Source organism: Oncorhynchus mykiss, chromosome 18, assembly GCF_013265735.2.
Source record: "Oncorhynchus mykiss isolate Arlee chromosome 18, USDA_OmykA_1.1, whole genome shotgun sequence".
NCBI lineage: Eukaryota > Metazoa > Chordata > Actinopteri > Salmoniformes > Salmonidae > Oncorhynchus > Oncorhynchus mykiss.
The window spans coordinates 20,402,612-20,415,609 of record NC_048582.1 but is presented as its reverse complement, the minus strand read 5'-3'; the positions used below and the strand labels follow the sequence as shown (position 1 = coordinate 20,415,609).

Below are 12,998 nucleotides of genomic sequence, written 5' to 3'. Positions count from 1 at the left end.
TGAGACAATTGGCTGTACTGAGGAAGGAAGGTCCTTCACCATCAACTAATGGCTCCACTTTGACGGAGGGAATAGCCAGCTCCGATTAGTGAGAAGAGCACTCTCGTGGACTGGCCACATGACGTGCAAGGCGTTAGGTCTGGGAGAGGATGAAGGGAGCCCGGGTATACGGACAGTCAGCAATGGGGTCCATGGCAGGATGAGGTGCAAGTGGTGAGGAGAGGAGCAGACAGACATGCCACGCTTCAGAGTCCTGACAGAAAGAGAGAGACTTGCTTTGGCAATGTAAACATATGTTTCCCATGCCAATAAAGCCCTTTGAATGTATTTGATAGGAGAGGGGGAGAGGCAGAGAGAGAGAGACAGAGATAGGGAGAGAGGGTACGAAAAGGAGAGGCAGAAAGAACGAGTAAGAGGGTAGGAGGGGAGAGAGGAGGTGTAAGAGACTTAGAAAGAGGGTGGGGTGTTGGGATGCTTCGGGAAGATCAAAGGAAATCACATCAATGGAAGGTTCTCTTCTTCGGCTGCGATGCACTGCAATGCCAATAGAGAGTGAGGGGCGAATTTCTGTAGACATCAAGATAGACGAAGTCTTCTCATTTAGCTAGCTAAAACCGTTTCTCTTCATTTTTCTCTTTAGTCCTTAGCATAATCATATTATTTATCATTATCATTATTAGTGGGGCGGCAGGTAGCCTGTGGTTAGAGCGTTGGGCCAGTAACCAAAAGGTTGCTGGATTGAATCCCCAAGCTGACAAGGTAAAAATTGGTCGTTCTGCCCCTGAACAAGGCAGTTAACCCACTGTTCCTCGGTAGGCCGTCATTGTAAATAAGAATTTGTTCTTAACTAACTTGCCTAGTTAAATAAAAATGAATCACTGCTTATCATACAGTTGACTGAGCAGATTCATTCCTCAAGACCGGCTGACCATTATTCTGCTTTTCAACCAGCCTACACACCCTCTGGCTATTTGCTGCGGATTGTAACCTGCTGGTGGGGAAAAGAAGTGGCCCTGGTGCACACACTTCCATGTTAAACGATGCCTCGATAGCGACTTCCCTCATTACACATGATGACAATGAACCAGAAGGTTACTGAGGGAATCTAGACCAGCCTGACCTATTTTACTGTGGAGCGCAGATGCTCTTTTGTCATACTGGGAAGAAGGAGAGGAGAGTGGAGGGGAGGAAATGAGGGGAGATGGGAGAAGAGGAGAGGAACGTTGACTTCCAGTGTAGTCCTTCAAATCGTTTGGAGAAAATATGTATATTTTATCTTTATCTTTGTTCAATTGTATTCTTCATACAATAAAATAATGCCACGGAATTCTAAGCAAATCTTGTCTGCTAAATGAACTAGTGTAGCCCACAGCCATATGGCATAGCCACATCAGGACCTAACATAAGGACAACTCAGAGTATGCCATTCTGTTCTTCTGAAATAGACTACATTTTCTTCATATCATCCTTCTTTAGACCTGTTTAAAGTAAATAATGGATTTATTGTGAAGCTGTAGGCTATATTATATTGATTTATTACATTTTTTAAAATGGCTTGTAGGCTGTGTGTGGAAGCCAGGAGATGCTAAATGTGTATGTTAATTAACGGTCAATTACCGTGAGACCGATTTTAGTTATTTGCTTGACAATCACCGGCTGACAAGATTTCGTGACCACCACTGCCCTAGGTACAGTGGCTTGCGAATGTATTCACCCCCCTTGGCATTATTCCAATTTTGTTGCCTTACAAACTGGAATTAAAATTGATTTTTTGGGGGAGGTTTATCATTTGATTTACACAACATGCCTACCACTTTGAAGATTATTGGGAAACAAACAAGAAAGAAGACAAAAAAAACTGAAAGCTTGAGCGTGAATAACGATTCACCCCTCCCCAAAGTCAATACTTTGTAATACCACCTTATGCAGCAATTACAGCTGCAAGTCTCTTGGGGTATATTTCCATAAGCTTGGCACATCTAGCCATTCTTCAAGGCAAAACTGCTCCAGCTCCTTCAAGTTGGATGGGTTCTGCTGCTGTACAGCAACCTACCACAGCAACCTACCACAGATTCTCAATTGGATTGAGGTCTGGGCTTTGACCAGGCCATTCCAAGATATTTAAATGTTTCGCCTTAAACCACTCGTGCGTTGCTTTAGCAGTATGCTTAGGGTCATTGTCCCGCTGGAAGGTGAACCTCCATCCCAGCTTAATCTCTGGAGGTCAAACAGGTTTCCCTCAAGAATTTTCCTGTTTTTAGCAACATCCATCATTCCTTCAATTCTGACCAGTTTCCCAGTTCATGCCTATGAAAAACATCCCCACAGTATGATGCTGCCACCACCATGCTTCACTGGGACGGGAATGATGTTCTCGGTGTGGCGAGAGGTGTTGGGTTTACGCCAGACAGCATTTTCTTTGATGGCCAAAAAGCGCCATTTGTCTCATCTGACCAGAGTACATTCTTCCATATGTTTGGGGAGTCTCCCAAATGCTTTTTGGCGAACACCAAACAAGTTTTTTTTTTTTTAAGCAATGGCTTTTTTTGGCCACTCTTCCATAAAGCCCAGCTCTATGGAGTGTATGGCTTAAAATGGTCCTATGGACAGATACTCCAATCTCCGCTGTGGAGCTTTGCAGCTCCTTCAGGGTTATCTTTGGTCTCTTTGTTGCCTCTCTGATTAATGCCCTCCTTGCCTGGTCTGTGAGTTTTGGTGGGCGGCCCTCTCTTGGCAGGTTTGTTGTAGTGCCATATTCTTTCCATTTTTTAATAATGGATTTAATGGTGCTCCGTGGGATGTTCAAAGTTTCGGATATTTTTTTATAACCCAATCTTGAGCTGTACTTCTCCACAACTTTGTCCCTGACCTGTTTGGAGAGCTCCTTGGTCTTTTGCCCCTTGCTTAGAGTTGCAGACTCTGGGGCCTTTCAGAACAGGTGTATATTACTGAGATCATGTGACAGATCATGTGACCCTGAGATTGCACACAGGTGGACTTTATTTAACTAATTATGTGACTTCTGAAGGTAATTGGTTGCACCAGATCTTATTTAGGGGCTTCATAGCAAAGGGAGTGAATACATATGCACACACCACTTTTTTTGTCTTAAAAAAATAATATTGAAACAAGGAATTTTTTTCATTTCACTTCACCAATTTGGACAATTTTGTGTATGTCCGTTACATGAAATCCAAATAAAAATATATATTTAAAAGACAGGTTGTAATGCCACAAAATAGAAAAATGCCAAGGGGGATGAATACTTTTGCAAAGCACTATGTCCACAACATGCTCTGTAGTATTTTCCGATAGAACAAACCACTATATCCAGTGTCTCAAGTGTGAATGGATGGTACATCACTGTTCAGAGGGAGCGAGAGAGAAAGGAAGAGATGTGCTTCCACTTCAATCAGTCGTGTGTTTTCCACTGCTGTGCACATCTCTGTTGGCATCTGAGCTTGAAGGGCATCTGACATATAACGCTGAGCAGAGCTTAAAGAGTGACAAGTGCGAAGATCAACCTTGATTGGAACACTTCCTTTCGGTAAACATCTGACATCAGGACGTGAGCCTATCAGGGCAGACTGAAGATCATACCTCCAGGTTACGGGTAGTGTTTCACTAGGAATCTCAATACTGCTAGAGATGGAGTTGCGTACGGAAGCTTTTTCTGCTCAGTGTATTGAGAGCTTTGTTGAGTAGACAAAGATCAAAAAACATGATTTCACCTGGTCGTGGGGTCGACTGTCACGCCCTGACCATAGAGAGCCCTTGGGGTTCTCTATGGTGCAATAGGTCAGCGTGTGACATGGGGATGTTCTAGTCTTGAATTTCTATGTAGGTGTGAGTATGGATCCTAATTGGAGGCAGCTGATGATCGTTGCCTATAATTGGGGATCATACTTAGTGTGATCCTTTTCCCATCTGCGATTGTGGGATATTGTTTCGTTTTAGTGCTATGTGCGCTACGAACTGCACGTTTGTTTATTCTGTTTTGTTTTCTGAAGGTTCACTTTAATACATATGTGGAACTCTACTCATGCTGCGCCTTGGTCCGCTCATTATGTATATGACGAACGTGACACCGACATTGTTTTGAACCGGTAGGTTCATGTTGGCTAGAGTTTGTGGTACAGTACCTACAGTACAGAGCCCATCATTGTCACCCTTTAATTATATCCACTTTGAAAACACATTGACTTCAGGGTTGCTATCTCCCTATCTTCCCAGATGTATTTCAACCCTACAACTTTGAGGACATTAATCTCATGGAACCGCTTAGAGAACGTTTCAGCACCTACACTTCCATGACGCTCACACAGTTGTTTAATATCATCAGTCTTTCGGGCACTTCCCCGTCGCTAACGACATCTGACAGGTCCCCCGTAAGAAACTTTTTTCTGAAGGTTAATCATCCCATTTCCCACCTGTGGTCCTCTTTGGATCAGACGCTCGCTATCCATTTCTAAGCAGCCGAGCCGCTGACACTTTGAATTCGGAACGCGCCCTTCAGCCACACACTTCTCCATGGTAATTAGGATCGGAGAGAGCAGGAGTGTCAATGGAAAAGTTTAAAGTGAAGACGGCGGGTTTGACTGATGCTTCTAATGCCCTTCGGTCACCAAGGCCGTGTTCTTACAATGGCGTTTGAGGGAGGAATGATGAGGGGTGGTTGAAGGGGAGGATGGCGGGGGGTATCATTAATCAACAGGTGACGCCACACAATCTGACACAACGTCGTTCTTTTTCCATCAACAGGAGGTCATAACTCATCTTATACCAGAGCCGTCCATGACTTTTGGTGGTTCATCTTTGACGGACAAGGATATATAAAGTCGTTAATCGCTGTCACAACTATCTCGCTGTTACCATAGTCATTAAGATGGATAGACGTGATTGGCAGTACTTGATTTGATATGGTTCATAATAATACAGTAAGATTGATGTGTGGATTGAACCTAATGTTTTGTTCACATAATAGGCTACGATTGATGTAATGTGCCATGACAACGGAAGAGGATGGTTACACCGCGGATGCTTTAACAGTATTTAAATTAATTGATTGATTCAGGGACGGTAACTTTATTTTGTTAAGCGGGAAGCATATTTCAGCTAATTAACACCGGAATGGCTAATTGATCCATGATCTGCCCTGTATGCTCTCAGGTCTTACACCGATAGTCAGGTATTTTAGATATACTGTAATAGCCATAGCTGCTGTTGGAAAAGTGCTGATATATTTTACAGTGATTTTACATTGTCAAAAGTATAATGTTCTCTGGTAGCTAAGATGTTGTTACAGAGGTGTATTTTTATTGTTTAAATTGAACCTTTATTTAACTAGGCAAGTCAGTTAAGAACAAATTCTCATTTACAATGATGGCTTACCAAACCTGGACGACACTGGGCCAATTGTGCGCTGCCCTATGGGACAGCGCCCCTCTACAGAGGGGCATTTTTCTTTCAGACTCTATAGCTATGACAGTGATTAAATCAGTTGTGGGGTATAATGGGACAAAAAAAAAAATGTTATCAGGTCACATGGTTTTAAAAAAGAATCCTGGAAAAACGTCATTGTCTTGACAAACGTCTTGTCATACTGCAGCAACCTTGTACTTGTTCATATGAATTATATTTTAAAACTAGTCTAAAAGGGGCTTCCTCTACATACACAGAGACAACAACTGTGATTGGACAATAGAACTCAATAGTGTAGGCCTATGCAAGCATGCAGGGCTTTGCACCTATGCAGGGCTCCCGAGTGGTGCAGCGGTCTAAGGCACTGCATCTCAGTGCACGAGGAGTCAATACAGTGCCTGGTTTGATTCCAGGCTGTATCACATCCGGCTATGATTGGGAGTCCCATAGGGCAGCGCACAATTGGCCCAGTGTCGTCCAGGTTTGGTAAGCCATCATTGTAAATAAGAATTTGTTCTTAACTGACTTGCCTAGTTAAATAAAGGTTCAATTTAAACAATAAAAATACATTTAAAAACTGTGTCTAATAATAAAAAAATGACTGACATTCTACAGAATGTCACCACCAAGTTTGAATATAAACCAAATTTGATCACATACTGTACACATTTTCTACTAACACAAATTAATGGATTATATATACATAACATTAACACTTTATTTAACCTGGCCAGATGGACAGGGTGCATAGGCTGTATGCAGCTTCTGTTATTAGTAGCCCAGTCATGTAACATTTATGGAAGTAGTTTTTTGCATGTGTCTGTCAGGGCCATGTGTTATCATGTTCGCTAAATAAATACCGGAGTAAAGTGGAAAGCGCACTTGAGTGTGCGTTGTGCCCGGCCCACGCGGCCCTTGATTTCCGTGAATATGATTGGTCAAGCACGCACCGAACCTGCAGCACTCGGATGTGAAGGATAGATAAATTGCGAGTTGACAAATCATGAAGCAAATCAGTCTAAAAAAAACAGCACTTTGTCCCTCTTTTAATGCCTTTGTTTCAATATTTTGTACTAAACTAAATAAGAAGTGGTGCTCCACCTGATTGAAAAGGGAAAATGTTTGCTCGCCACACGTTTTTTTCGACGGCTCCGTGTTGTTGGTAGGTGATTAGAGGATTATTAAAGCTTAGTGTGCCTTTAATGTAATGGCAACGCTCAACATCTTGCCACATAATAATAAACTTACCAGTCAAAAGAGTCTGGCATCACAACTTATTTTACAACTGATCACAAATAAGGGTTATACTGTTAGTGCTGTCTTATTTTCCTGAAGGAGAGAGATCCAGTAAGGATTATAATGTTAGTGCTGTCTTATTTTCCTGAAGGAGAGAGATCCAGTAAGGGTTATACTGTTAGTGCTGTCTTATTTTCCTGAAGGAGAGAGATCCAGTAAGGGTTATACTGTTAGTGCTGTCTTATTTTCCTGAAGGAGAGAGATCCAGTAAGGATTGTAATGTTAGTGCTGTCTTATTTTCCTGAAGGAGAGAGATCCAGTAAGGGTTATACTGTTAGTGCTGTCTTATTTTCCTGAAGGAGAGAGATCCAGTAAGGGTTATACTGTTAGTGCTGTCTTATTTTCCTGAAGGAGAGAGATCCAGTAAGGATTGTAATGTTAGTGCTGTCTTATTTTCCTGAAGGAGAGAAATCTAGTAAGCGACTAATCTTTTTGTCAGCTAAAATAAAAGTGCCATAATTTACCTTCATTCTTTCATTTGGTGAATAATTAAGTGATACTGTGTTTCTGCTTTGCCCTCCGTAATGATGGCAATAATTCATGTTATGCTGATGAGCCCACAGAAAAAGTTGCATAATGCATTTCAAATGGCTAAATGATTACAGATTCAGATGAATGGAGTGAACTGTGAACAACGGTATGTTTTCTAACTGCGATAAATGCATTTGAGTAAATGTGAGAAAGACCTCACCTAATGTGGAATCACCCACAGAATCCAGACTAAATTGCCTGTGCCTGGTGGATGGGATGTGAAATAGATTTCAAACAGTTTAATTTATCACTATGATAAAGGGTTTTTCATAAAGTGATGAAAGATCATCGGCAAGCCACCTGTTTAAGGAGTTCCTGTGTGTGTGTGTGTGTGTGCTTATGTATGTTTGCGGTAACATGCGTCTTTGTGCATGCTTGTGTTCCTCTTACAGTGAGTCAGCCCTGTGGATTTCTGTCTTGTGTGTACTCTGACTGCTATGGCCCCTGGGTGACAGGCATGGGTGTATAAGACATTATCAGCTGTGATTCTCAGGGGTCAGAGCCTAAGGTGACAGTGCACATGCTGGGGTTGAGACAGACAGACTCCCTCCTGCCACTTTAGAGCCCAGTGAAGAGAGGAGTTCCTCTCTATTACCCAGAATGCATTGTTGTCTGCCAGTTGTCAGTCAGGGTTGGTGACAGGGCTGCAGTAAGTTGGGGCAACTGTCTCTCTCTCCTTGTCTGACTGTCTCTCTGTCTCTCTTTATTCAACCCCCCCCCCCCCCCCCTCTCTCTCACTCACTCCCTCTCTCTCTCCCTTTCTATTTTTAATTGTCTCTATTCTTTACTTACCTATGCAGTATGGTTCTATGATTGACAGAGGCTGACAGGTAGATGGCAGGTTCTTGGCTTGCACTAGAAATGGCTTCAGCTAGGAAGTGGTTCAGAATGGATTACAAGACATGTTGTGGAAAAACAACATTTATTTTTTATGTTTCCAGAACCCCTAAGTGCACTTTGGATTCTAAAATTACTGTACTCTCAATTACTTTCCAATTTAGAAACCCTACACAGGGTTTTAACCTTTATGAGCAAAATAGTCTAGCAGTAATTGCAGTAACTTTTCTCTGCTTTTATATATAGGTTGATCTGAAAACCTTTATCAAACTATTGTGTGCACATCCAGATGCTGTCATACAGGCAAGGGTTTGATTCCATTTTCTCACAGTTTTTTTTCCTCATTTAAAAAAAAGGAATCCACTGCATTATGCTAATCAATTAATTAGACTATTCTATGGTTCTTTAAATACATTAATTTTCCTTCAATTTAATATCATTCACAACAGAAATGAGAACCTGGTAGTAATATATGTTTTTGAGTCCGTCATTTTGCATCAGCACTGTCAAGCCATAGCAACACATTCATCAACAGAGAAAGGGGAAACTCAATTTGATATGGGAGAATTTCATTTGACCTTTTATGCAGTAAGTGGGTCTGAATGAGAACTGCTCGTACATCAATAGATTCTCAACCTCCCAGAAGTGTTTATGGTTAGTGCAGCAACAGTTCTGCAGACTACTGATCAGATGTTGGCTCACTGCTTCTACCACATCAACATGAATTTGGCTTGAATTGTATGCAGTTTGGATGAATGAGGCCACATCTGTTCTTTCTTTGGCTACCTTGTTCATTGTTATGATTGGAGGTACAAAGGCTGTTCACAATATCAGGAGGTAGAAATGGAGGTAGAAAGGCTGTTCACAATATCAGGTTTTACTTAAAAAAAAAAAAAAGAAAAGCTTTTTAATTTACTTCTGTTGTCTTCCAGGAGTTGCTGAATCGCCTCTCTACTTCAGTATGGTCCACAATTCATACACCTTGCTTGGCGAGGTAGCGGCTGTGATCCCTTACCTTTGCACAGTATCACTGTAGTCGTAAAATATAAATACTATTGTTATAATAGATCAGGCAACGTGCAACTTCGGAGTGCATTTATTCTGCGGAGTATAAAAATCTTGAGTCTTCCCTGTGTTTCTTTCACTCTCTGTCCTATGACTCGTTATACTCTCTCTCATGATTCACCTCGCTTTATTTCTCTCACTTCCTCTTATCAAATATCCCTCATTCTTCTCTCTCATTCTAACAACTCCCTTTCTTTCTCCTCCTTTCTTATCACCACTCACCTTGCTGTCTTGTCTTCTGTTTGCAGAGATGGAGTGAAGAGGAAAGAGCCTAACGTTAAGGGCAGGACCCAGCTGTGTGAGGTAAGGAATGACTCAGTGTTTTCTATTATCAAATCCTCTCTGCTGGTTTGGCCCCTCTGTCTCTCTGTCTAATCACATCATTCATAACTGATATAAAGAACCAACATTGTATTTGACTCCCTATGCTGCCTGTACTGTACTAAAACATCTCAGTATTTGGCAGCATACAGTATAATATTGCGACAGAAGCCCCCAGAATATATATGAAAACACACAGTACAGCACTGTTATCAATCTACCTGTAATAACCTAGCTGGCTACCACCTTGACTGTTACAATGTTTCAAGGCTGTTTTTCAATCTACCTGTAGCAGCCTAGCTACTGTAGCTAATACCTTGTCAATCAAACTGTAGCAGCCTAGCCAGCTGACACCTTGTCAATCTACCTGTAGCAGTCTAGCTAGCTAACACCTTGTCAATCTACCTGTAGCAGTCTAGCTAGCTAACACCTTGTCAATCTACCTGTAGCAGCCTACAGTAGCTAGCTAACACCTTGCCAATCTACCTGTAACAGCCTAGCTAGCTAACACCTTGTCAATCTACCTGTAGCAGCCTACAGTAGCTAGCTAACACCTTGCCAATCTACCTGTAGCAGCCTAGCTAGCTAACACATTGCCCTATAGTGTTACAGTATGGTTGATATGTAATGTGATTGGGAGGAAAAGCTATATATAATCCTATGCTAAGCTACAAGACCTTCAGCTTTTGTTTTAGTGAATCAGTGCTTGTATCCCAAATGGCACCCTATTCCCTATATAGTGCACTACATTTGACAAGGCTCCATAGGGCTGTGGTCAAAAGTAGTGCACTATATAGGAAATAGGGTGCCAGTTGGAACAAAGATAGTGTGTTGCAGGTAGAAAGGTCGTCCATGTTCCATGCTGTAGAGTAAAGCTGAGAGGTATGTTGCAGCCTCCATCATTAACCCTGGCTAACAACAGGGCAAGAGGCGCCTGCCTACCTACCTACTGCTCCAGCCCACTCACATAATTACAGCTGAACACCTTGGCGATACAAGAAGTGAATCATTCTGTCAATCTGCATACGATTGACATTTCTACCTCTAATTTGACTATTGTATGTCAATGAGGTCAGGGATAATTCCACCACCTCCACTGCTACCACTGCTACACGCTACTGCTGTACAGCTAACTGCTATACTACTTCAGTACTAATATGACTAACACTACTTATTATGATAATAATATGGGTAGAAATGATCAGAATTAGTGGTAGTCATTCTACTTACACTGAACTATAGTGTTTTATTGAAGACACTGAGTAAATCAGAAATATACACAGCTTCAGCAACCGTTACTAGAGATCCATTTCTAATAGAGGAAGATGTATAAAGGCCTACGTCTTTTTGTGAGACTGTGTTCAACTCGTCGCTTCATCCTGTGTTCTGTGAAAAGTGGGAGGCTGGATTAGTCAAACCCGTCTCTGCTTTCGTAGATTCCCATGTTGTCTTAGCACAGTCTCCCTCACTAGCTTTAAGCACCAGCTGTCAGAGCAGCTCACAGATTACTGCACCTGTACATAGCCCTTCTATAATTTAGCCCAAACAACTACCTTTTCCCTTACTGTATTTATTTATTTTGCTCTTTTGCACCCCATTATTTTTATTTCTACTTTGCACATTCGTCTACTGCAAATCTACCATTCCAGTGTTTTACTTGCTATATTGTATTTACTTCACCACCATGGCCTTTTTTTGCCGTTACCTCCCTTATCTCACCTCATTTGCTCACATCGTATATAGACTTATTTTTCTACTGTATTATTGACTGTATGTATGTTTTACTCCATGTGTAACTCTGTGTCGTTGTATGTGTCGAACTGCTTTGCTTAATCTTGGCCAGGTCGCAATTGTAAATGAGAACTTGTTCTCAACTTGCCTACCTGGTTAAATAAAGGTGAAATAAAAAAATAAAAATAATAATTACCAAAGGCAAACAGCACAGAGAACTTTCAAGAGCTGCCTGCCGCGTTACGTGAATGCAGATATGATTGTGAAGCAACAGCAGAAGAGTTCCTAGATACAGTGTGGTGAAGGCCGGTCATGAGTGACAGCCAGGAGGGCAGTGATCCCAGAATGGGACATAAAAAGGTCTGAAATCCAGTCAGTGATGCATAGCCTACGTCTGGGAGAGAGAAGCCACCACGGCTAGTCCTAGCGGAAGTCATATCGAGTTCAACATGAAGATGTTAGACATTTCAAATAAATCCATTTGACTCAATGTATCCAAGGCTTTTATTTATGATGACGCTCAGAGCAAGACCCTTGTAAATATTCACACCCCTGTGCTAGGCTAATTGTCTGAAAACCCAGAGGATCGGTGCAGGTTTTTCCTCAAGGAAGGGAAACTGTACAAAGACAGTGTTAGGCTACCTATGAATAATGCACACATCATTAGAGCAGGTTTTAGTAAAGTACCTGGTCTGACACAGATTCTAACACAGTCTATATTGTGAATAATGGGTGTGTGCGAGCTAAGAAAATGTGCCAGATAAACCCAATCTGTTATGATTTGTTTGTGCGGTATAAATTAGATTCTCATTGAGTAGAAGTAAAATGCAAAAACAAGCATTTCACTAATCTAGTCAGTGCCTTGAAGTTGCAGATTTTTCGTTGACTTGCAACCTGACAAGAGTCTGATGATAACATCACAGAACAGTGTGCTTCAGGACTCAGTGTAGCAATGCACTTAGCATAATTAAATCAAACATAAACTAATATTGACGTAAGCGTCCTCTGAAATATCCAAATAGGATATTTCCTTGTCATTTTCCATGCCCCAAATATGTTGAGTTTACTCTACTTTGCATATGTCAATTCAACTGAAGCAGTAAAGCACCGTATAGTGCTCTGCTAATTGAATGGTCTTTGGTGGGGATCTGACTCAATTCCTATAGATTCCATAATAATTTATCAATGACACCTCAGCAGGTGCTTCATCATGACTCCAGACCAATTTTTCCATCGTCCTCCCTATGAATACATTATGCTTCCAGCCCATACATCTTCCTGGCCCGTCCTTGTGCGTGAACTGAGTAGAGCAGAGTATTACTTTATTAATCCCAACTTGGGAAATTGTTTTATCACAGCATTCATCATCCATCACGTATAAGGACAGGACACAATGACAGATACACAACCAAACAGAAAACATATCAAGACTCATGAAGGCACCTGCACCTTAGCATCCGCAGAAGAGCAGTCGGATTCAAGTGCTGTTTTCCATCCCACTCTGGAGGAAAAACCTGCAAGAATGCTGTTCCCAATAGGAAGACATCATAAAACAGTTCATCAATTAAAACACTTAATCAGCTCGTTAAAAAGCCTCATGTCTTTGGGTAAAAAGGACCGTCTTGACCTCTCTGTGGAGCTTCTGGACAGGATGAACCTGCTACTGAAGCTGCTGCTGTGTTGCATGATCCATGATCGTGTGTGTTTTTGCTTGCAGCTTTTTTATGAACATGTCCTGCATTGATTCCAGGCTGCAGCCAATTGTAGCACTGGATTTCCTGATTATTTTGTCAAAC

At 41.6% G+C, this 12,998-nt stretch overlaps 1 protein-coding gene across 2 annotated transcripts in view; it reads left to right on the top strand.

Annotated features, from left to right (window-relative positions):
- LOC110495790 (beta-1,3-galactosyltransferase 1) overlaps positions 1-12,998 on the top strand; it is a 111,306-nt gene that overhangs the window by 47,184 nt on the left and 51,124 nt on the right. For both annotated transcript variants that reach the window (XM_021571219.2, XM_036952239.1), the window contains exon 2: positions 9,399-9,453. The gene's annotated coding sequence lies outside the window, so the exon portion shown is untranslated. The remainder of the gene's footprint in view (positions 1-9,398; positions 9,454-12,998) is intronic.